Source organism: Balaenoptera borealis, assembly GCF_965194805.1.
Source record: "Balaenoptera borealis genome assembly, chromosome: 2".
Taxonomy (NCBI): domain Eukaryota; kingdom Metazoa; phylum Chordata; class Mammalia; order Artiodactyla; family Balaenopteridae; genus Balaenoptera; species Balaenoptera borealis.
This window is the reverse complement of record NC_138867.1, coordinates 80355047-80381052: the sequence shown is the minus strand read 5'-3', so window position 1 is coordinate 80381052 and position 26006 is coordinate 80355047. Positions and strand designations below refer to the sequence as shown.

The window sequence follows — 26006 nt, the reverse complement described above, 5'->3', positions numbered from 1 at the left end:
CTCCAAAATATATAAACAGCTCATGCAGCTCAATATTAAAAAAATAACAACCCAATCCAAAAATGGGCCGAAGACCTAAATAGACATTTCTCCAAAGAAGATATACAGATGGCCAAGAAACACAGGAAAAGCTGTTCAACATCACTAATTATTAGAGAAATGCAAATCAAAACTACAGTGAGGTATCACCTCACACCAGTTAGAATGGGCATCATCAGAAAATCTACAAACAACAAATGCTGGAGAGGGTGTGGAGAAAAGGGAACCCTCTTGCACTGTTGGTGGGAATGTAAATTGATACAGCCACTATGGAGAACAGTACAGAGATTCCTTAAAAAACTAAAAATAGAACTACCATATGATCCAGCAATCCCACTACTGGGCATATACCCAGAGAAAACCATAATTCAAAAAGACACATGCACCCCAATGTTCACTGCAGCACTATTTACAATTGCCAGGTCATCGAAGCAACCTAAATGCCCATCAGCAGACGAATGGATAAAGAAGAAGTGGTACATATATACAATGGAATATTAGTCAGCCATAAAAAGGAACGAAATCGGGTCATTTGTAGAGACGTGGATGAATCTAGAGATTGTCATACAGAGTGAAGTAAGTCAGAAATAGAAAAACAAATATCATATATTAACGCATGTATGTGGAACCCAGAAAAATGGTACAGATTAACCAGTTTGCAGGGCAGAAGTTGAGACACAGATGTAGAGAACAAACGTATGGACACCAAGAGGGGAAAGTGGCGGGGGGAGGGGGGTGGTGATATGATGAATTGGGAGACTGGGATTGACATATATACACTAATATGTACAAAATGGATAACTAGTAAGAACCTGCTGTATAAAAAAATAAATAAAATTCAAAAAATCAAAAAAAAAGTTTTTCAACAATATACTCGGTATTCAACAACTAGATGGCAATATTTCTACATCTGAGTGAAGAAGTTGATTTAAATTAAATTTTCTCTGTCAAAAATAATAGTAATAATAATTTTCTCCATTAAGACGGGTTGTACAAAATGTATAAGGAAGTCTCAAGCAATTCATAATATAGGCATCTATATTCCTAAAAACTTTTGAATGGGATTTTCCAGTTAGATTTAAAATGTAAAGAAAATAAATTAGAAAACTAAACTAATATTATTGTAGTTAAACCATTTTGCACACATATTTAATGCCAGATTTGCCACTGATTTGACAAATTTATTTCATTTACATTAATGGAGAAATAGCCAACAACTTTAAAGGATGCAAAAACAGGAGGAAATTGAGACACTGTAGAGAATAAAAGTTCTCAATCCTCTTCTGAATTTACCATTTTAATGCAGTCTTAGTTAAAGCCAGAGATGATATAAGATGGCAGAAACTGTAAATAATTTGGAACAATTTTCAAACATGTAAATTCCCTCTTAATGAAGAAAAGATATCATAATACAATAAAAAATTAATTTTCACCTGAAAATTAATAAAATACAGGAAAAAGATAAATGAGGAGTCAAAGCAAAAATTTGGCTATTGTGATAATAAAATGAAGTATGAAAAATGACATGATGCTGTTAGTAATTAGGAGTACTCTGTCTAAAATAAGGTCATTATTCCAGTCTGTCCAGAACTAATTAGAACTCCTTTTCAGAATACAGCAAGTTGCTTTCTTGCATTCTGTTTTGTGCAAAACACTCTGACACAAGGGATGAAAAAGAGCAAATGTTTTGAGACCTAAGAAGACAGGATAAAGGAGCTGTTTCAGTTCACTGAGGAACAAATATCAAGAGATCATATTCAACAAACAATTTAGATGAATGACCTAACAGGACATTTGTTCAGAAAACGTGTTATGGAACTACATATTCTTTTTTAATGAATACATTTAAGAAAAGTAAGTGAGAGAATGCTGAAATTTATTGATACATTTCCATTTGTTGTGAAGGAAGGAGTAAAGGAATTTTCTGTGTATCAATTTGAAGACTGCAACTTGTGTAAAAGGAAGAAAATCTTACAAATTTGTATGACATAAAGGGAAAAAGGAGATGAACAATACTAAATTTTTTTTTTTAATTTATTTTTGGCTGCATTGGGTCTTCGTTGCTGTGCACGGGCTTTCTCTAGTTTCCGCGAGCAGGGGCTACACTTCGTTGCGGTGCCCGTGGGCTTCTCATTGCGGTGGCTTCTCTTGTTGTGGAGCATGGGCTCTAGGCACACAGGCTTCAGGAGTTGTGGCATGTGGGCTCAGTAGTTGTGGCTCGTGGGCTCCAGAGCACAGGCTCAGTAGTTGTGGCACGCGGGCTTAGTTGCACCGTGGCATGTGGGATCTTCCCGGACCAGGGATTGAACCCATGTCCCCTGCATTGGCAGGCGGATTCTTAACCACTGCGCCACAAGGGAAGCCCAATACTAAATTTGTAAAGGTTTATTTACAAGAGTTTTTATTCAGGTACCACAGGATATCTGATCATTTATCTTACTATAACATAGATCTATTTCCTTTGTTCTCCATGTATTTCACAAATGGGATGCTTGGGCTAAAATAATTTTACTGAAAGAATTTTATCAGCATAAATTGTAATTTATAGTTAACTCATAGGCTTATTCTAGTCATAGAGAGAGAAAATTTAGGAGACAGCAAAACATATCAAGTCACAATTTTTTCATGCGGAGTTTTTAAATTTTCTGTTACTAGCATACTGAATTATAAAATGTGTATTTATATTTCTAAATTGCTTACTAAACATATTAACGAATGTTTTAGAAGTTTTTTAAAAAGTTCAGGTTTTGGAAATGCACAGCTTCCTTGTAACAATCTCAGAAAAATTAGAAGGAGACCTTAGTTGCGATAATCTATCACAATAAGTGTGCAATATCTTAACCAAAGTATCTCGGTTGGTGTCTAGGTTACCAATGAGAAGGGAGCTGCAATAATCCTTATATTTAGAAGGTTCTGTTAGTCTCCTAGAAGGAATATACTTTCTTGGATAGGTACTGTTACTTTGTGGTTAAAAGCAGGAATCAGAGTTAGGTGTCAAATCCTGTCTTCATTTCTTTCTAGACAATTTAATGTTTCTGGACGCCGAATGTTTTATCTACAAAAAGGGTGATAGAAACTGCTCCATATTTTGTGAGAATTAAATGAGATAATGCACATAATTCACCTAGCATAGTATTTAGTACATAGTAAACAAGTGTTAGCTAAAAATAATTTTAAATGTAATGATAATTATAATACTAATCAGTCCTTAATGAAGACCACTTTTTTCCATGCTATCAACTTTTTCTTATTTCATTAAGAAAGTACAACAAACTATATCTTAGTTATATTATTAATTACACAATTACTGATATATTCACATCGTAGCAGCAGCACTTTCCCCTCTGGCTGTACTAGTGAGGAAAGGCTTCATAAAGAAAGAATAATTTGATCTGGGATTAGAGAGCTAAGAGAGAAAATGAGCCAAGTAACAGGAATTGTGTGAGGTAAGGCTTAAGAGTAAGAATGAGGCAGGCATGTTCATGGAATAGTGAAAAAACCAATGTAACTGGAACAACTGGTATCCTTTGGGGTCTTGTGAAAATAACATTGAATAAGTTGAAATAATGTTAGGTAAGCTGAAAATAATGTTGGATACATGAATGGAATTTATGGATGTCCTTGAATCAAATTACACAAAGAGATCAGATCTTTCTATTGAATTCAAATGAAATTAATCATAGTCTTTTCTCCATGTTTGTGATGAAAATAGTGCTGATAGATAATTGGTCTGATTGTGGGATGCAGATTCTATTGGAAAAAATAAATATTTGAGCTCAAAAAGATCAGCTAGGCTCTATGCTGTCCAATACAGTAGCCACTAGTTATATGTAGTTATTGAGCACTGGAAATGTGCTAGTCGGACTTGAGATGTACTATAAGTGTAAAACACAAACTGGATTTCAAAGACTAGGAAAAAACATAAAATATATCAATAGTAATATTTATATTAATTACATTTTGAAATAATATTTTGGGTATATTGATATGAATAAAATATATTAATAAAATTAATTTCACTTTTTGATGCTTTTAAATGTTGCTTTTAGACAATCTGAAATCATGTATATGGTTATATTATATTTCTATTAGACAACCAGAAGTCTGCAAGCATACACCAATGAAATGACAGAATTGAGGACTACTGTGGTAACTGTGCACATGGAGCAGAATGGAAGGAAATATTACAAGAAAAGAAAATGAATATTTCAGTAGGTAAGGAGAGGGATGATAACCTCAAGCGTTTGAGATTGGGTGACTAGTTCTACAACTGGTAGAAAGAAGTTCATAGATGGTGAATTGATATGCACAGAATATTAGAATATTTAGTTTTAAACATGCTTATTTTGAGATGGTGGTAGAATATGCAGGATAATAAAGGCCTTAATTTGCCTTTGGAGGAGTTTCTTCCCCATCAGAGCTTCATCAGCTTGCTGTGGCCCTAGCCCATTGTAGTCGCTCCCTTATTCTCCGTGGGTCAAAAGGATGCAGAAAATGTTTAGATATATAAAGAAACTGGAGCATGGAGTGGCCCCACCACACCAAATCAGCCTCTGTGAGATTCTTTTTTGGAGAATCCGATGAAACAATCAAAGGAATGCTCAAACAAAAGTCATTTTTAAAACTGCTTTAGGTAGACCCAGAAGCCTATCCACACATTTAAATTCAATTTAGTAGCTGTATGTTAAGTTCTGTATTGTTGTAACATAGAGCATAGCATGAGAAAGGGGTGGTGAAAGATGAATGACAGATGGTGACAGATGTTTGTAATGAATGCCAAGGAGTTTGGACTTTGGCCTAAGAGAAGTAGGAGCCACTAAAGAGCTTTAAGAAGAATGACCTAGTCAGATTTTCATTTCACTATATAGCAAACTGATTGGAACTGGGAAACCTAGAGACAGAAAACTACTTAGGATATTTTGAGTATAAACTGGGAGAGAGATAACAGCTCTCTAGCCTAAACTGGTAGCAATGGCAATAAAGGAATATGCATATTCTAGAAAATATTTAAGAGGTAGAATTATCAGATCTTTGTGAGTGAAGGAAAGTGAAGGATTCAAAGGAGTCCATGATGATGTCTAGATTTCTGGCTTGGCCAGAGGAGTTGACACATTCAGTAAGACAGGAAATGCAGGAGTGGAGCAGGCTGGGAGTTAAGGAAAGAGGCTGAACTCAGTTATGATTATGCTGGGTTTAGTACCTATGGAACATCAAAGAGAAGATCTAGCAGGTAATCAATATTTGGGTCAAATACTCAGGAGGGTTCTGGATTGAAGATAGTGATTTTGGAGTAAGCATGGAGATAGTAACCAAAGCCACTGAAATGGGTGAGGTCACACAGGAAGAGTATACAGAGGTAGAAGAGAAAGGAACCCAAGAAAGAACATTTAAGAAAGGAAAAGACAGAAGGAAGGAAAAAGGAGACAAAGAATAAGAAACCAGATAGAAGGAAAACCTTCTTGGAATGTGGTGCCAAGAAAATGAAGTATTTTGAAAAGGTGGAAATAGTCAACATAGTCAAATGCTGCTAAAAGGCCAACCAAATAAGAATTGAAAAATGTCCATTGGATTCTTAATTATAGATATTTAGGCTGATTGAACTTGTCCCACAGCTCACTGATGATCTGTTTATTTTTTTTTATTCGCTCATTTCTCTGTTTCTGTTTTAATCATTTCAATTGCCATGTCTTCAAGTTCACTAATATTTTTCTTCTGAAACATCTAATCTGTTGTTAATCCCATCTGTGATGGTGAATTTTATGTGTCAATTTTGCTAGGCTATGGTGCCCAGTTGTTTGGTGAAACACCAGTCTGGATATGTTGTGAAGGTATTTTTTAGATGTGACTGACATTTATTTATCATTAGACTCTGGGTAAAGCAGATTACCCTCCATAATGTACGTGGATCTCATCCAATCAGCTGAAAACCTTAAGAGAAAAAAAACTGAGGTCCACCAAGTGGGAAGGAAGAAGGAATTCTGTCTCCATTCTGACTTTAACATTAACTCCTACTGAAATGTCTAGCCTGGCAGCCAGTCCTGATGATTTCAGACTTGCCAGCCCCCACAATCACAAGCCAGCGCCTTAATACACACACACACACACACACACACACACACACACAGCCTATTGATTCTGTTTCTCTGGAAAAGCCTAATTAATATACCATCCACTGCACCTCACACATTACTGTTTATATCTCTAGAAGTTCCATTTGGATCTTTCCTATACCTTCCATCTACTTAACTTTTTGAACATATGAAATGCAGTGACAATAATGATGTCCTACTAGTTATAGCATCTATATCAGTTCTGGATTGGTTTCAGTTGATTGATTTTACTTCTCATTATGGGTCCACTCTGTGAATTTTGCCTTGTTGGGTGCTTGGTATTTTTGTATGCCTAGAAATCTCCTTGAGCTTTGTTCTGAGTGTAGTTAAGTTTCTTGAAATCAACTTGATTCTTTCAGGTCTTGCTTTTAAGATGTGTTAGCTGAGGTCAAAACAGTACTTAGCCTAGAAGTAAATATAATGGAATTTGGTAATTGATTTGAAGTTGAGGCAAGGGAGGGAAAATGGTCAGACGACTCTGAAGTTCTCAACGTAGATGAGCGAGAAATAAAGATTCCAGAAACAGAGGATAAGAAAGACCATCATATCTGAAAAAAGTTTAGTTATGATAAAGAATACATGAAAATAGTAAAAAGAAAAAATCAAATCCTGTGCTTATAAAGAAACCTGAGAATCTCCTATTCTGCCCCTCTTCCTTTCCAGAGTCCATAGGCAAATTTTGTTAACTGTTTCTGTATGGGTTCTTCTGGTAGCTAATCCCACAATTCTAAATAATATCTGCATCTCTCTTTTCTTTACTTACAATCTGAGGTGCCATTTACTGACTCTCTGCTATGAAAGGCTTGGGCTCACTTACACAAAGCTTCTCCCCTCCTGTGTCCCATACACTGATAGCTATCAATATATTTTTATTCTTAGCTCTTCCACGGGTTACTTTGGTAGCTATTCAATAGGTCCAACGTTAACTACCTCTGGGACTCTCAAAGGAAAGTATTTCTAGCATCACAGTACAATAGATTTTCTTTTCTTTTATTATATCAAGTGCTTAAAATCAAGCCATATTTTGATTAGCTTCATTATTAAGTATGGTATAATTTTTCAGCTTTTGGGGTTTTTTCCTAGAGTTTCTGAATACTTTTCATTTTTCTTAGAAAAGGGTTTGGGCGATTACAAACCTTCATTATATCCTCACGTTTATCTTGCCTTCCTTTCAATTCTTTGGTTTGTTACATACAGTTTAGTTTTCTTCTGGAGACATCCAGTCCAGAACTTTCTGCTTTCATGCTTCAATATGGCTGAGTTTCTCCCTTGTCCTGCTACAGAGTCCAGGGAATTCCCTTATTTTTTCAGTTTGGGGACAATATTTCCTGGATCCTATGTATTTCTCTTTCTTGGTTTTTCCCAATGCTCAAATTTCTCTCTTATCCTTCATCCTCCAGTCCTGCGGGATTTTTCTTCAGTATCTGAACATGCCATGTTCTCTCTTAGCCTTGAGTCATCATAACGCTCCTGCCTCTGTCAGGAGCACTTTCCCATTCACTTGTTGTAGCTAAGTCCTGTTCACATTTGGGGTCTCAGTTTAAAAGAACACTTGCTCTGTGATGTTTTATAACCCTCTCTTCTCCTTCCCTGCCCGTATCATTTAGACTCTGCCACTCTTCTGCGGAAGCCACAAAACACTGAACTTTCCCTGTCATAATACTTTTCACTGTGTATTAAATTGCTTATAAACTCAAAGCAGGCAAGAAACTATTTTTACCTTATTTTCAGAGTTGCTGCCTGATAACCATGGCACTTAATAAACAACTAATATTTTTATATGAATGAGTAAAAGATACTCTACAATCGAAGAATAGTTAAATAACTGAGGTTAGACCAACTTAATGAAATGTTCTAGTCATTAATATGGTAATTTTTAAAGGATGCATAATCAAAAAATACATGATATATGTCAAACTTGTAAAAAAATACACTTTGACTGAAACAATATAAAAGAGTTGGCAGGTTTATCAGTATTTTCCACTTTTACCCTCAACCTTTCTTTAAATTAATGCTTTCAAATGCAGTTTCAATGCTCTTAACATAGTTAAGCAATTATAAAATAAATATACCCTGTGAATTCTTAGATAGTTATAAATATTTATAAGTATAAAAATGTAAGAATAAAATAAAGCAAACTAGGATTTTTCTTTTAAACATTTATAGTTTTGATTGAACCTCAATAATGAAAGAAGTTTGGGAGTATCCATTATTGAGATATCTCTCACATTTTCCCATAGTAAGCCTTTAAAAAATTTTTAATATAAACACTGCTCTAAACACTATGATATGTTGAACTATTAAAATACTCTTCTAATTCAAACTTTCCTGAAATTTCTAGAAGGAAGGAAGGAAGGAAGGAAGGAAGGAAGGAAGGAAGGAAGGAAGGAAGGAGGGGTAGAAAGACAATAGGAGTAAAGGAGAAAATTAGCAGGTTCAAATTCTTAAAAAAATAATTATGTAAATAAGTATCATTCTGCAATTAAATATAAAGTTTTTGAATCTTAAATAATATTTTAAAATATTTTCCTTATAGTGACTTTTTAGCCACTTAGCACTTGACTCAGACAAGCACTTAGCCTTGGTTAAGAGTAGCTCACCACAACAAGAGCTGGAATGCTTGACATGCACTTGAAATGGCATGTGCAGTAAAGTCCATCAAAGGGGTCAAAGGCAATACCCAAAATCAGAGTGATGGGCAAGGGTAAGTAGTGCAGCAAACACAGTCTAAGCATGTAGCCAAGTTGGCTGAATGAATTGCAAAAAGAACCAAAATGTAATAAACCAAACCCAAACCTGGATCCCAAATCAGAATGAGGGCCAAGTCAGGCATGAAGGAGACATAGGCTGAGGACCTGTGGACAATATGGGCAGGACTGGGCTTCCCTCCTCCCTTTCTGAGAAGGAGTATCTTTTCCCCATCCATGGACACATATGGGTTACTTAGATATTATAAGCCTAGAGTTTAGTTGTTGGCCAACCTACTTCAGAAAGACAATTCAAATATTCTACACTTAATCATAATGTTATGTGTATCTTCATTTCAAGGAAAAGATATCAAAACTATTAAAATGCTGAGTAGGTCTCCAAAGTCATAATATGAGCCAAATTTGAACCAGAGTATAAGATCAATTTCCTCATTCCTAGCATCATTACATCTGCCCGTTATGCTGCTTCCCATCAAAATGATTTAAAGTTATTCTTCTTTCCCCTAATGCTATGCACCACTGATGCCACATAAATCTCAAGGTAATATTAGAGTTATATTTCTTTTCAGAATGTAAAGGCAATCTCTAGTTTATAGCAGATGGAAAAACAATATTAAATGACAGTTTTATTTTAAGTTAAAAAGATAAGCCCTACATATTACTTTTATTCTTTTCTTTTTCTTTTTTTTTTTTTGGCCACACTGTATGTCTTGCGAGATCTCAGTTCCCCGACCAGGGACTGAACCCGGGCCATGGCAGTGAAAGCCCAGAATCCTAAGCACTAGGCCACCAGGGAACTCCCCTACATATTACTTTTATATTACTTTTACATATTTTTAAAATATGAGCTAAGTCTTAGCAACAATACAGTCTGGATCCCTGTATATACACAAACTCTTATATAGAGTACACAGCATAAAGGTTAACACTGTGGGCTTTAAATTCAAACACACAAATGTTTTAATCACCATTCTGAAAAACCATGTAATCTTGGGCAAAAGACTTAACTTCTTAAGTCATAGCTTCTCCATCCATTAAAGCGGGGATGATAACAGTAACTCCCTCAGAGGGCTGTTGTGAGGATTAAACGAAAAAGGTGCTTTAAAGCTTAGCACAATTCCTAACACTAGAGTTAGTGCACTTTTTTTTTTAATAAATTTATTTTATTTTATTTATTTATTTTTGGCTGTGTTGGGTCTTCGTTGCTGCGTGCGGGCTTTCTCTAGTTGCAGCGTTTGGGGGCTACTCTTCGTTGCGGTGCGCGAGCTTCTCATTGCGGTGGCTTCTCTTGTTGCGGAGCACGGGCTCTAGGCACACGGGCTTCAGTAGTTGTGCCACACAGGCTCAGTAGTTGTGGCTCACGGGCTCTAGAGGGCAGGCTCAGTAGTTGTGGCGCACGGGCTTAGTTGCTCTGTGGCATGTGGGACCTTCCCGGCCCAGGGCTCGAACCTGTGTCCCCTGCATTGGCAGGCGGATTCTTAACCACTGCACCACCAGGGAAGTCCCTAGTGCTCATTTAATATGTACTAAAAATAGTAGTAATAGTACGCCTCAGGTTTATGGCAAGAAGCTCACAAGATGGAGCTGAGACTCTCCTCTGGGCTCTTCTGTTATGCTGGTATCCATGACATGGAACTTATGCCATATTTGAGAGCATGTCAGAGAGGATGGCTTGCCTCCCAGTGTTTTCCAGGAGCACTGGTGTTACACCACACACACAGCTTTGAAAATCTAAGCAGATTTCAAAGTTGCTTAAATAGCTTTCTTGGCCAAGAGTCATGTAAGTTGCCAACTGGCAACAGAATCATTTTCCACTCAAACTTGACAGCAGCAGGGTTTAAACAGAAAACTGGGAGGAGGGCAAGGGAAGTAATATGCTTCCTTCCTCAAGGTAGTTTTGGACTCTTTGGCACCAGAGAAAAGTTTTAAAGATGAGAGAAATTTTGCATGAATATTACGGTATTTATTTGCAATGTATCAAAAATAAATTGAAAAGGAATAGCTAGTTGCCATCAGAACTCCCTTTCTACCATTTTTTTTCATATTCTGCGAACTCTTTCATAGAAGACATTGGAATTTCTTCATTTGGGTGCTCTAATTCAAGTACAGTGAACCTGGATTTTTTAATTAATTTATTTTTTATTGAAGTATAGTTGATTTACAGTGTTTCAGGTATACAGCAAAGTGAATCAGTTTACATATATATATTCTCTTTCAGATTATTTTTCCATTATATAAGATATTGAATATAGTTCCCTTTGCTATACAGTAGGTCCTTGTTGTTTATCTATTTTATATATAGTAGTGTGTATCTGTTAATCCCAAATTCCTAATTTATCCCTTCCCTCCTTCCCCTTTGGTAACCATAAGTCTGTTTTCTATGTCTGCAAGTCTGTTTCTGTTTCGTAAATAAATTCATTTGTGTCTTTTTTCATTAGTGAATCTGAATATTTTGAGTCAAATAAGAGTCACTGGACTTCAGTGATCCTGCAGAAGTTCTTCTCTTCCTTTAAAATATAAAATAGAACCCAAGAGCAAAATAAGTTTTTTCATATTCCCATTACTCTTGACAGTAAGAGAGTAAGAGGAATCAGGGTAAATGCCAATAGATATTTAAATCCTCTCTAAGAGGAACTCAAACTGATGGCATTCTAACTAATTAGGAAACTCGTAAGGATAAAGTTTCTACATGCTTCCTCAGAAAACACTATTCCAAAGTACTAACAGGAAATGTTTTCTTATTTGTATATACGTGGCTTAATTCCAAAAAAGATTTGAGGTAAGGCATAAAGATATATACAGTATACTGAGATTTTAAAAAAGTAATAAATGAGAAAAGTAGGAAAAAAAATAAAAGAAATTGTAAGAAAAAAAAATAAAGACATCAGTGCTTAGTGTGGGCCATAAACTTGCTCTAAGCATCCTAGAAGTCAATAGAAAGAGCTGAATTATATTATTTGATATCTGTAAGATTAACAGCAACAACAATCATGTTCTCAAAAAAAACTTAGCTTTTATCTATTATATTCCTCCTGCTAGGGTTTGTAACAGTTTCCTTATATTTGCTTGTAAACGAGAACACTATTACTCAGGCTATTGAGGGGAGAGAGAATGTTCTTATATTTCAGAGATTTCTACTGCCATATTTAGGGGGAAGATGTCATGATATCAACAAAATTAAATAAGTATAGCTAGTTAAGACAAAGAACATCCAGTAAACATATTCTATAATAATATTCCCATGTGCAATTTTTAGCAATTGATGCTCCTTAAAAAAATTTGTAAGAAAGACTGTTTGGTTCCCAATGATGAAATGATTTACCATTAGATACTTTAAATCAGAGACTATTAGTTTTTTGTTTTTTGTTTTTTTTAATTATTTATTTATTTATTTATGGCTGTGTTGGGTCTTTGTTTCTGTGCGAGGGCTTTCTCTAGTTGCGGCAAGCGGGGGCCACTCTTCATCGCGGTGCGCAGCCCTCTCACTATCGTGGCCTCTCCCGTTGCAGAGCACAGGCTCCAGACGCGCAGGCTCAGTAATTGTGGCTCACGGGCCTAGTTGCTCCGCGGTATGTGGGATCTTCCCAGACCAGGGCTCGAACCCGTGTCCCCTGCATTGGCAGGCAGATTCCCAACCACTGCACCACCAGGGATGCCCGAGACTATTAGTTTTATACTTCATATATGAACTATATGTCTGTGGTAGACAGAATAATGGCCCTCCAAAAATGTCCACGTCCTAATCCCAGAAACCTATGAATGTTACACATTAAAAGGTACTTTGCAGATGTGATTAAGGAACTTGAGGTGGTGAAATTATTCTGCATTATCTGGATTGGTTTATATAATCACAAGGGTCCTTATAAGAGGGTGCAGGAGGGGCAGATTCAGACAGAGGAAGAGCAATCAAGAGATGGAGAGGCTGGAGTGATATAAGGAAGGGGACACAAGCCAAGGAATGCAGGTGACCTCTAGACACTGAAAAAGGCAAGAAAATGAATTCTTCCCCAAACCTTCCAGAAAGAATGCAGCCCTGCTGACACCTTGATTTTAGGACTTCTGACTTCCAAAACTATAAGATAATAACTTTGTGCTGTTTTAAGCTCACCAAATCTGTGGCAATTTGTTAGAGCAATAACAGGCAACTAATTCAATGACTACAAACTCAATATATTGATATTACTAATTGATTTCATGAATTTCTATCCAGGCATTAATAGTAAGCAAAAGTGTATTACGCAGCCATAAAAAAGAATGAAATAATGCCATCTGCAGCAACATGGATAGACCTAGAGATTGTCAAACTGAAGTTAAGTCAGACAGAGAAAGACAAATATCATATATCGCTATGTGGAATCTAAAAAAAAATGGTACAAATGAACTTATTTACAAAACAGAAATAGAGTCACAGATATAGAAAACAAACTTATGGTTACCAAGGGGGGAATGGGGAGGGGAGGGATAAATTGGGAGATTGGGATTGAGATATACACACTACTATATATAAAATCTGATAACTAATAAGGACCTACTGTATAGCACAGGGAACTCTACTCAGTACTCTGTAATGACCTATATGGGAAAAGAATCTAAAAAAGAGTGGAGATATATATATAAAACTGATTCACTTTGCTGTACACCTGAAGCTAACACAACATTGTAACTCAACTATACTCCAATAAATTATTAAAAAAAGAAATAATGCTCACTTTAAAACATATCTCCTATTATTTTAGTTAAGCCACAAAATGAGCCCCAAGTATATCTAGATACTTTGAATATAACAATTTTCAAAATGTGCTTCCTAATACACTGGTTCTGTGGGATGTAAAAGGTGTTAAGCACAAAAAAGAATTCTAAGGTCAAATAACTTGGAAAAACTATACTATTTAATTGTAGAATAATTAAAATGATTTTTTAAAATTATCCCAGGAGTCTAGATTTACCAAGAAACTTTCTGGGTTATTCAAAGGATCCACATCAATCACCACTCCACTATCAAGAGCAGGTGGAAGATGAAGGCAAAGTAGTAGAATAAATGTACTTAATGATAGAATGAAAGTGTCCTTCCAGCTTTAGAAAATCTGGCTAATCAACTCTATTCCATACTCCTCAGCTCATACTCATGCAGCCACCTCTATAGTCCCTGTTCACGAGCACAAGGCCAGCTCAGCAAGAAGACTCTCAGATAACATAGCTGCTTCTTGGTGTCTCTGCCACCTGCCACTGACCTCATCCATGGGAGCTTGCCCAGGCTTTTATTTGAAGGAATGACACCCGAACTACTCACCAATCAAACTGAAAAAAGCAAGCCATTGACTTCACTCATTTAACCCAGCCCCTTGAACGTAATTCATCCTCCCAACATACTCCACCCGCCCTCGTCCAATTCTCTCCAACAATAGAGGGAAAGACATTTGCCAAGAATATAAGTTTAGTGGAGCACAAACCTCAATCATGGACATTGCAGAAACTTCAGACTTACTCCTAAGGAACAAGATTTCCTGGGGAACAGAAAAATGGCTTCAAAGCTTGTCAACAAGAGCCAAAGCTTGGTCTCTCATAAATGCTAGAGTAAATATTTTAACAGATCTCTTCACTGTAGAGCTAATGAGTACCATGTATCTTTTAGAGAAAAGGAAAACAGTATGGTGTTTTTCACATATTTATGACCCAGGAACTTTCTTCCCTGGAACATCTACAGAACAACACTTGGAAAACAATTTGCTAGTTATATATGAAATTTCCTAATGTCAGTCAATTCCTTTGAGGATTATCGTGTGAAAAGTGAAAAATAAAGAGCCCATGTAAAAAATTCTACATGGGCAATTTGAGAATTCATTATGGTCAAATAACAAGGTAAAGAAGCTTATTTCTAGATATCAGGCAGGAGATTTGGGCCCTTACTGATGAACTGCTATCGCCAGGCTAACTGAAGTAAGAATAGCCTAAGAATGCTCAACTGTCAGGCAAACGATTAAGGCAGAAATTGAGGTCATGAGGCCAAGACAGGATCAGAATCAAGGAGGTCAACATTTGGCATGAAACTGACACAGTTAATAGAAAGCCAGGTCACCCAAAGTCACCCCTACCTGCCAACTCAAATACGAAGCACAGAAGCTAAAACAACATGATTCAAAATCAGTACCTCAGCATCACCCCAAGTACTAAAAGTTAAAAATGTAGGAAAAAATATTTCAGGCAAAATAAATAATGTGCTGAGAAATAACTGTCATTATTATTTTTTTTTTTAAAGAAGATCTTTTTTTTTTTTTTTTTTTAATTTATGGCTGTGTTGGGTCTTCGTTTCTGTGCAAGGGCCCTCTCTAGTTGCAGCAAGCGGGGGCCACTCTTCATCGTGGTGCGCGGGCCTCTGACTATCGCGACCTCTCTTGTTGCGGAGCACAGGCTCCAGACGCGCAGGCTCAGTAATTGTGGCTCACGGGTCCAGCTGCTCCGCGGCATGTGGGATCTTCCCAGACCAGGGCTCGAACCCGTGTCCCCTGCACTGGCAGGCAGATTCTCAACCACTGCGCCACCAGGGAAGCCCAATGTCATTATTTTTTAAAACCATAGAAAATAGCCATAAAGCGAACATTCGTTCATCTACTGGGAATTCCATAGGCCTTTGGCCCAGAATAACTTCCTTACTTATAATCACCTTGTTTTTCCTAAAGAACTTTTAAAAATGCTATTTCTGGGAACTTTCCAAAAAAGCAGCATAAGAAATTTTTTTTCCACAGAAAGTTACCAACCAAACTTCCCCGTTTCACAATAATTTTAAAAGTTATCCACCAAATTTTTATATTCCAGGAAGAAAAACATAATCATAAACATTTTTTTTAACTTAGAAAAGCCTATAAACACCCACAACTACACACACTAACACACAAAACCCAAATTACTGTAACACAGTATAGTCTTATGAAAAGAAACTTCACAGCACAGGGCAGCCATCGTTCTTAGATGAGCTTATCTGTCTTTTGGTCATCAAGATGATATAATTATATCACTTATATTACTTATGCTTTCACAAAAGACACTTTAGATATGATCACAATAATTAATATAGTTTGTCATTAAAACTCACTCATTCAACAGATATTTATTGAATGTTTTCTCTAAACAAGGAGGTAACGATGGTGAATACTAATCTATGTGTCTATCTCATAATTTCATGCATTTAATTCCTCTCCCCACAAATATAAAATTACTGGTGACCCCAAAAATAGTATTTTATAGTTATGCATCTTTAATTCTTTATGGAGATACATAAAGGGAAGATAACTTTTCTAAATCTTAAAGTGAGACAATCCTTTTAAATCGTGTATTCTGGGAGGTTTACTATATTTTTATACAGTTTTGGAGGACATGCTTTCTTAAAATGTTGAATTAGTTTACCTTTTTTCTGAGGTTTATGGGTAGTACATAATTTGGTCAGGTATTTTGAGACTAAAGAAATAATTTCAAAGAGAAAAAAAGCAGTTTAATGCATGCTTTCCTAGTAAAAAGCTCTAATTTTAAAAGGCATTTGTTTTTTTAAAAATCAAAGTAAATCTGCAGAGGTTTTGTTTAAAAATATGCCTAGATTTACTTAATGTTAAAGTTTGATAGCATTTCCACTTGATAAAGCATTTTAGCAGAAACACCATAAAAGCAGCCATGAAAACTGAAATGATACATTGAGACCTGGAATATTTTAAAAGACAATTGCCTAAATAAAAGATTTTTCTGTAGCTAGATAAACAGCTTTATTTGTAAAAAGGAAACTGTTTCCCAAAGAAATAACAGGAATGAACCCTGAATTCTTAAAACTCAAAATCATTTTTCTAAAAGTGTTGTGGTCTTGACCCTTAATATGATGATTAGACTAGATTTTTTGTAAAGTATTATAACTGTTGATTTAATAGACTCAAATTTCTCACAACTGGTTATCTTTTTAATGTAATGTCTTATATTACATAAGTAATCTCAGTACACAAAGAGGGAGCATTGCCACTATTTGTAGGAGCAGTTAAAAGATAATATTATGTAATTTAAGCAACATTTTCAGGCAAATCTATTAACAACCAACACAGTTATTTCTTACTATGTAATCAACATTTGCATTAGAGATAAAAATATTATCCCTTCTCCTGTGATTCCTTAGTACCGAGGATTCAGTACAGTTTTGTTTTCTGTTTTTTTTTAATGTGTTGGCTTGAAGGAAGTTTTATTTTTTATCTTTTGGATGAGTAAAATTATCTTAATTCCAAAAATTACTCATTGTAAAGAACTGTGTGCATTAAGAGTGATTTCCTTAAAAATAAAGTTATTTGGACATGAAATTTTTGTGGAGGAACTGGATTAAGTCTACAGCTCATTCAGTCTAGTAATTTACAAACAACATAACATGCTATGGGGAAAAGACATAATTTTTCTCAATATTACTATTCACAACACACACATGAGGAAACTGAAATTGAGAGATGTTAAGTAACTAGCCCAAGATCATATAGTTTGTGAACAGCAGAACTGGGCCTCAACCACCTGGGCCTTTCCAACAGACTGGGACCACCAAAATTTCCTGCTTCACTTCACAATGAACATCCAATTTCAATGTACTCTAAAAATAAACAAAAACACAGAACACATTTCTATAAACCAGTTAGGCTCAGCTTTGCAAAATCATTATTAGAAGTATTTATGTCTTCTCAGGCTAGGAAAATATTTCATAATTCATTAAATTTTTGTTTTAGTAAACTACTTTAAGCATAAGTTTTCTTTCAGGAAAAATATACACACCCTAATTCATATACATAGAAAAGGCAAGTTAAGAGAACTAAACACGTATTCCAAAAAAATCCACACAGGATAGAATCTCTAGTCCCAATTTTAAGCCTCCCATCAGACAAAAAGCTCTTACCCAACCACTGATTCTCATGCCTATTGAATGATGTCCTCCCCAGGTCAAACCTCTTGGCCCTACAGTGTGGGTCACAGAGGCAAGTTCAAGGGCACCAAAGTGGGAGAAAACTCTCTTCAGTAATATTCTTTTTAAAAAATACTGATTTTTTAAAATTTAAAAGAAACAGAAAAGCATTCTATATATAAAGAATAACTTCCCTTTCCCTTTTATTCAGAGGTTTGTCATGCTCACTCCAAGAATAAATTAAGCATTCCCATTATCAAATATTTAGGGCTTCATTTAAAATTCTTTTTTGTGTTTGTAGTAATTCATATTCAGGCAGATTCCAGGCCCTCAAAGCAGCATGAATTCATTTTTTTTTAAGGGGTTTGTAAAAAATAATCATTTTACTCAATATTATAGTTGTAGAAATGAAGTATATTTTCTTTAAGAAATAAAAAGAAGAAGAAAATGCCACTTAACATCGCTGGTATGTCAGTATAGGCCAGCAGGAAAAAATACTGATAAGCTTGTCTCTTTGATACCAAGAAGACATTCTAGTCCAAGCTATAATACGCTTCCTATGTTTTCACTAGATGTTTCTTTGCTGCTGCTTTTCATCCTTTTCCATATTTCATATCAGAGGAGTGGTACAGCCTTGAAAACTTCATTAACAGGAGCAAATTCAGTGTCCACCGATTTCTTCTCAAAAGGCACTCTAACCCATCAGATAGCCCGGCAGTTTCATTCTCATGAATACTCTAGCCATGAAAAAATTCAATAGGACACAGATGAATCCAATGAATAGAAGGAGAAATCTATTGAGTTTGGGAATGTTTGGTGCATTGGATCGGTCCAGGATTATGAAACCTAAACCTCCCATTGTAAACAAGAAGCTGGATGCGAGTCCTTCCATAATATATTGTCCATTTACTCTGCAGGCCAAGAAAGCTACTGGTCTCTGATGCCCATGTTCATTAGTCATGGAGCTGACACTTGGAGGTTCGACAATAACATCATAAATGATTCCTCCAGTGATGAGGAAGTAAGACACCACCACCAGAGCGTACACCGTCATGGCCGACGGCATGTGCACCCAGGGCGGCTTCTTCAGCTTCAGGATGGGACATTCGAGCACTAAGAACAGGACTCGGTACAAACTCTCCATGTTGGTGGCGGCAGGGTCAGCTGTCGGCCGCCAGCCCCATGCGCCACCCTGGAACAGGCATGAATTCATTTTTAAACCAATTTCCTTGTTTTGCAGAAAGGCAGAGAAAGTCCAAACTCTTTGTGTAATGACATTTTTCTCATTAACAAAGGCTTTTAAATAAATCTACTTCTGTTTTCCTAGTAATCCTAACACTTTTAATATGATGCTTACTTCAATTTCTAAAGAATCTGATACAAAAGGTAGTGTGGGTTCATCAACCTACCCTGGCCTCCTCTTCACCTGTTTAGATTCTTCTGTCCCTTACAGATTAAACTCCCTTATCACCACCACCTCCCAAAGGCCTCTGCTAACTCCGCTAGGTTGGAATAGGTGTCCTTCCAACCTGCCACTATAGCATCCTAGGGAAAAGCTCTGTGGTAGCATACTGCACTATGATAATAATATCTTTACATGCTTGTCCCCACTTATAGAAAGTAAACCCATGTAAGGCAGGAATCTTATTTGCCTTTTAATTGCATTTAATAAATACTTTTGGAGGAAAGGAAGATAAAAAAAAATCAAATACATTTCCTTTCCTTCACTTCCCCTTTCCTCTTCTTCCTTTCTTTTCTGAACAATTCAGACCATTATTATGTGGGGCAGAACAAGACTGGCATCGAGGTGTAAAACCCAAGCAGGGTGAGGAAGATATCCAGGTAGGAGGGCTCCAAGCCTGAGAGTCAGTGAGGTGAGGAAAGCATTCACGTGAGAGGTTGACTTGGGGCAGGAAGTCGGAAGCCAAGTGGAGTGACACAGGGGTCCCTGCAGGAAGTACACAGTACCAGAGCCACAGCAGAGAAAAGAAGGAGTCCATAGGTTGTGGTAGCTCATCGTGAAGTCAGAGCCCAAAGAGAGTGGAGAGAGCATCCACTGAACTCAGGGCATCAGAGCTCTAGCTGGGAGAGGGGGTGGCCACATGGAGTGGAGTGGCACCCTGGTTGGGGTTTCAGAGCCCAGCAGACTGAGGAGGGCATCCCTGCAGAGGGTCTGAGCCTGAGTGGAGTGATGAGGGCATCTATGCAAGAGTGGTGACCCAATGTGGGGATCAGAGTACCTAAGCCAGTGAGGAGGACAAAAGGGGTGACAGTCAGAAGCAGGAGTCTGAGCCTACACAGAGGAAGGGCTTATAGGCCCGGGGCGTGATGTGAGGTGTGTCTGAGCACTGTGAGAAAGGCACTTGCACGGGTGTTAAGGAGACTCTGGCCAGGCCCCTTCAGTGTTGGACACTAAGACCTGGCCTGGGGTGTTGGAACACGGGTTGTGGTGTGGGGCATCCACACAGGAAACAATGACACTGGTTACATACTGGGGGGTTGAACAAGCAAGTAATCCTGAACAAGGACATAGTAATGATAATGGGAGTCAAGTTTCTTACTATGGAGGAAGAGAAACAAGTACAGAAGGGGCCAAAACGAAAATGAATCCTGAGGAATTTTGTTTTGGAATCTAAATTCATCTGCAAGAGCAAATGGGCAAGTATAGTTAAAATTGTTCTAAATTTAAAAATAACATGAAGAATTGATTAATAGCAGCGGTCCCCAACCTTTTTGGCACCAGGGACTGGTTTCGTGGAAGACAATTTTCCACAGACCGGGGTGGCGGGGGGCGGGGGGGGGGGGGGAGTGGTTCAGGCAGTAATGCGAGTGATGGGAAGAGGCAGGTGAAGCTTCGCTCACTTGCCTGCCACTCACCTCCTGCTGTGCAGCCCGGTTCCGAACAGGCTGCGGACCGGTACCGGTCCACGGCCCAGGGGTTGGGGACCCCTGATTAATAGCATATTTTAAATATATTGATTATAGTATATTTTAAATAATATTAAAATGTAGATATTATATAGTGTATTAGTCTTAGTATATTTAAAATTTTGATATAAAGCTTCAAAAGTATCAGTGGAGAGAGAGGATAATTCACTAAAGGTGGTAGATCCAAACCCTGGGAGACCTAGGGTGGCTCCACCTTCTTCCCGCTGCCCCTCCTCTCTGGCCACACTCCCTGCCCCCATGGTACAGGATAGGTATATAAAGTGGGCCCCTCACCACCTCTTGCTGCAGCATTCTCCTCATCCAGGAGAACACCTTCTGATAAGGTACTTAAACCCATTCATCTGGCTTCATGTCCAGTTGTCCCACAGGATGCTCACACATGGCTGCCATTCCTATAAAGCACAGGAGTACAGGCTGACTCCTGCAGCCTCCTGTCTCTGCTCATTGTCTCTCCCCAGTTCTCCTGTTCAAACAGGACAGGGAGTAAATCAGCCAGTCAGCTGCAAGCCAACTGTTCTTGCAGAATCCCCATTCTCTACAAGCAATTCACTTGGGAGCCAAATATAACCTTCCTCTCTCTCGCCCTGCCTTCCTCTCTCCGTAGAGTTCTCTTATATAAACCAGAGGAGCCTATAGTTAGAAGAAGGGGCTAATATATGGTTGGGAGGTGCAGATCTGGTTTGAGTCCTGGAGGGATTGTCTCACTCCAGCTCTCTTTAGAATATGAGATACTGGCTGTCCAATGTGTCCTTGGTTTTGTCCCCTAGTCAAGAGCAACAGAAAAAACCCCACTCAAAATCCTAATACATACACTAATGCAAAGGAAAATGTCACATGAAACTGGTGACCATGGTTAAAATCTAGTAGGGGACTGACTGCCACAGGAAACCATAAAAAAAGAGAACTTACAAGGGTACGTCTGAATCTTTTCCAAGACTATATTCACATATTATTTGTGTAATTTAAAATAAATCAAAAGCAATGAAAAATTTAAAAACTAATTATTAACAGCCAAAAAAAAAACATAATAGTGAATATAAATCACAATGGGCTTTGTCACTGTAAAATCAATGAAGAAAATTAAAAGATGAATAATTTGCTCATATAAAGTAAATAATTTTATATATGCTTATCTCATAAAAATAGATTTATTAAAACCCTAATGGTTAAATGAGCTAGAAACATGAGTTAACTATTCATAAAAGACAAAAAATAATTGTCTATCTAAGTTTGAAAATAAATCAATATCTATTGCTTGCCTCGGGGTATTGGATTACTGGCGGGGTTTCTTCCCTTCTTTTTTCTTATAAAATTTGTACAATAAATATTTATCTCTTTATAATCAAGAGAAAAAAACTTTTAAAAAGCCCCTCTCATGCTATCCCCCCCCAGAAAGTATATATGTGTTTATATACCAAATATAAATTTTTGGTAAGAGAGTCCCAATACTAGTGAAGTAAACAGAGAGCAGTATAGAAACTAAGAGCCCAATATGTAAACCTAATGATTTATCCTTTTCCCAGAGAAGCAAATATTTTAAAACAGTTTTAATCCATCTGATGGATTATAATTGATTTTATACTTGTAAAAAAGTCACTAAATCTTTATTACAGCAGTCTTACAAGAAACATCAACACATACAAAGAAATTTAAAAGTTGTTGAGTTAAACAGTAAGTATGGTTTTTTTATAATTTTACAACTTTCTATAAACTATTTCCTATAGCTTCTTAGTGAGAAAGAAAATTGTTTTCCTCTGGCCTTCAACAACTCTGACACTTAATATACCTTGTTTTTCACTTTGAAACTTTATGTGCTTTTTCTGCCCTCACTTAATTTCTATATGAGGGGATCAGCTACTAAAACCAAAAATATCAGAAATTCCAAAATTAAAATGTTAATTTGTTTATAGAGTAAGTATAATGAAATCTCAATACATTCATTACAGTCATGAAACATGAATAACTTTACAGAGTATATTTCCCCAAGAATAAGTGAACTATAATTTTTTTTAACTTCTATAATGTACTTTCTTTTAAAAAGAAAAATGCACTAAGCTTGTAGAGCTAGTCTTGTGTCTAAAATTAACCCATGAATCAACTAGCCAAATACAAGAGTATGGCCTATATCCATGTAGAGAATTTTCTTCAAAAAGCTAACCCATAAAGAAATCAAACACCAAGACACTTGCATCAGTCGGGCCAGCTCCCTGCTCTAACCAAGGAAAGCTGAAAATGGAAGCAAGAAGCAGTGATCAAACACAAGACATGGGAGCACTCCTATGAATACTAATGAAGAATCCTGACTTACTCCCAAAAGCATTCTTTGACAATTCAAAGGCATGAAACCTGCCCATCAATTCAATCTTTCTATCCCTGCAGCTGGTAAAACCCTATCAACTGAAAAAGGAACCATAAATTGTATATTTCTTGAAGCAAAGATAGAATCAAAGGAAGCAATGTAGTTTTATGATACCATTTTAATAGTGTGAACCAATCTTGAGTTATCCTTTTTAATTAAATCAAAAAGAACCAAGATGGTTTTAACCTAACATGAAGTTAAATACTAGGTAACAGATATACTGACACATTTATTTTTTGAAGAGTGGGAAATTTTACTATTTTTTCCACATTTGAAAGTATTGCTTTCATTATTCAAGTGTGGACTCAACTTCATCAAAACTGAAGAGGTTAAACAGGGTAGTATTAAGCAAACTCTTCTTAGTGAACTGAGGAATACCTCATCCAATTCTACTTAGAGCCTGTTAAAGAGGAGTTAGAATTTTAGCAAGCTAAAAATTTGTCACGTAGAAAATAGCAAGCAGTTCTCCCCAGAGACCTGTGGGCACTGGGCACTTACTTAATGCGAGTGCGCATCGTGCCCCTGATCGCAGTGGGAAGGCTCACAGACATGACACGTTCAGTGCCAAAGCAAGGGCTCTAATTAGCGAAGGGTTCCGTCTGACAGTCAAGGGCTTAACCTCCATTGGGAAATAATGAGCCAGACAATGTTTGAAGCCTCCATGTAAGATTTAGAGAAGAATGGGGGTGCTGAGAACTGCCTTAAATGTGCTAAACTGACAGACACAGGTGACCAAACAATGAACAGCACACTTGACAAAGAAGGAGAAAATATTTGGTATATACTGGCGACCTCCAGAGCAGCATTCCTCTTTTGTCCCTGAATTAAGATGAAACAATTTAATAGGCCATATTATTTGGTTGAGTTACTTTAAAGAAAATAGAAGACTTGGTGGAGGAGATATATTTTCTGAAAACGTTTCTCAGATACCAACTTTTATGTAAGGGAACATCTGGGAACTTCTCTGAAGATCAGAGACAAATCTCAGTTTAAAGGCTAAAAGTTCATTAGCAAACACAAACACTCAGTGGTTAGAATTACCTAGAATGACGTTCAAGCCAAGGACCCAAACTCTAAGTAAATGAGAACATATCCTTCTTATCTTCTAATCTAAAAAATTACTACTGCTCCCAAAAGTTTCTTGCATACATGATTTTTAAAATTCTTTTCCATTACAGTTTATTACAGGATACTGAGTATAGTTCCCTGTGCCATACAGTAGGACCTTGTTGTCTATTTTATTTATTTTTTTTAATTTTTAAATAAATTTATTTATTTTTGCCTGCATTGGGTCTTCGTTGCTGTGCGTAGGCTTTCTCTAGTTGTGGCGAATGGGGGCTTACTCTTCATTGCGGTGCGTGGGCTTCTCATTGCGGTGGCTTCTCTTGTTGTGGAGCATGGGCTCTAGGCATGTGGGCTTCAGTAGTTGTGGCACGCAGGCTCAGCAGTTGTGGCTCACGGGCTCTAGAGCGCAGGTCCAGTAGTTTTGGCGCATGGGCTTAGTTGCTCCGTGGCATGTGGGATCTTCCCAGACCAGGGCTCGAACCCGTATCCCCTGCATTGGCAGGTGGTTTCTTAACCACTGTGCCAGTAGGAAAGTCCTGTCTGTCTATTTTATATATAGTAGTTTGTATCTGCTCATCCCAAACTCCTAATTTATCCGTCCCCAACTCCCTTTCTCCTTTGATAACCATAAATTTGTTTTCTATGTCTGTGAGCCTGTTTCCGTTTCATAAATAAGTTCATTTGTGTCATATTTTAGATTCCACATATAAGTGGTATCATATGGTATTTGTCTTCCTCTTTCTGACTTACTTACTTAGGCATACGTGATTTTTTACTCTTAACTGCACAAACTCTTAAAAGAGTAAAAAAAAAAAATTTACTCTTTTTATTTAATGTAACTGAATCTGGGGGAAAAGTACTCATGTTTGACTGTTCACCAAAACAATACGCATTCTTTGATAAACTAAGTAAATAACTATTAAATTAATCACTGGTTTTTCCTACTTTACCCACTCAATTTGTTATACCTAAATTAGCTAAGCCTTTTAGGATATTTATAAACTGATATATATATTTATAAATTCATATATATGTGTATATATATTCACAAACACACACACACATATATATATACAAGCTACATTATCTGGAAGAAAGCTACTAAATTTGAAAATCAACTGCTTGTAGAGAGTAAATATAAACATTGTAGAGCAACACAAGGTTTCAATTACATATTGAAGGTATAAATGTGTCTATATATATACATATATACTAATGTTTTACAAATTCTAGTAATGCTGAGTTGTCTTCCAGTATTTGTTTAGAAGGTATAAAAACTCATGGCTCAATAGTAAAATGCTAATTGAGTTTGCTAAAAGATACCTCTTAAGAATTATAAGCCCCAAGTAAATAAAGTAATAAACCACTAATAATAATCTTAAAGTCCAGTAACTGGGGTTAAAATTTTTAAATGAAGAGCATTGCAAAGCAAGTATCTGGCACAGGTACTAAAAAGGCAAAAAAGGCAAAAAAATCTGAATTCTGAAATACATCTGTCCCCAGTGATTTCAACTTTATGGAGCTAAGAGATTACAAATTGTACATTTGTTTTCCCAGTCAAGACACTGAGAATCAGGGTTTTTGTTTTCTCTAATAGAAATATTTCAAAATAGAATGCATACATAGACTCTGAAGAGGAAAAGAGAAATGCAAGACTTGAGTAGCGCTATCCTTGTTTCCTCTTCCTTCCCTTTTTGGACAGGCAAAAATTTTCTCTTGGGGCAGAACAGGAAAAACAAAGGCACTCCAGGAAAAACAAAGGCACTTTATCTGCCCAATCTCTTGTCAGGTGAAGGGAGAATTATACTTGGTGAATTTTCAAAAGCACCCTGAGCCTTCTATCAGGCCTCAATGTTCAAAGATCT

General features: G+C 36.8%; 2 long non-coding RNA genes and 1 pseudogene across 5 annotated transcripts in view; 1 reads left to right on the top strand and 2 right to left on the bottom strand.

Moving 5' to 3' along the window:
* Positions 1-26006, bottom strand: part of LOC309622542 — a 608620-nt gene that overhangs the window by 543484 nt on the left and 39130 nt on the right. The window lies entirely within an intron of this gene.
* Positions 167-26006, top strand: part of LOC309622557 — a 33127-nt gene continuing 7287 nt past the window's right edge. For both annotated transcript variants that reach the window (XR_014240971.1, XR_014240972.1), the window contains exon 1: positions 167-4254. This is a non-coding gene — a long non-coding RNA (uncharacterized lncRNA). The remainder of the gene's footprint in view (positions 4255-26006) is intronic.
* Positions 12945-25869, bottom strand: LOC309622465 (oligosaccharyltransferase complex subunit OSTC pseudogene; annotated as a pseudogene). Its single transcript has one exon. The product of its transcript is annotated as an oligosaccharyltransferase complex subunit OSTC pseudogene (transcript).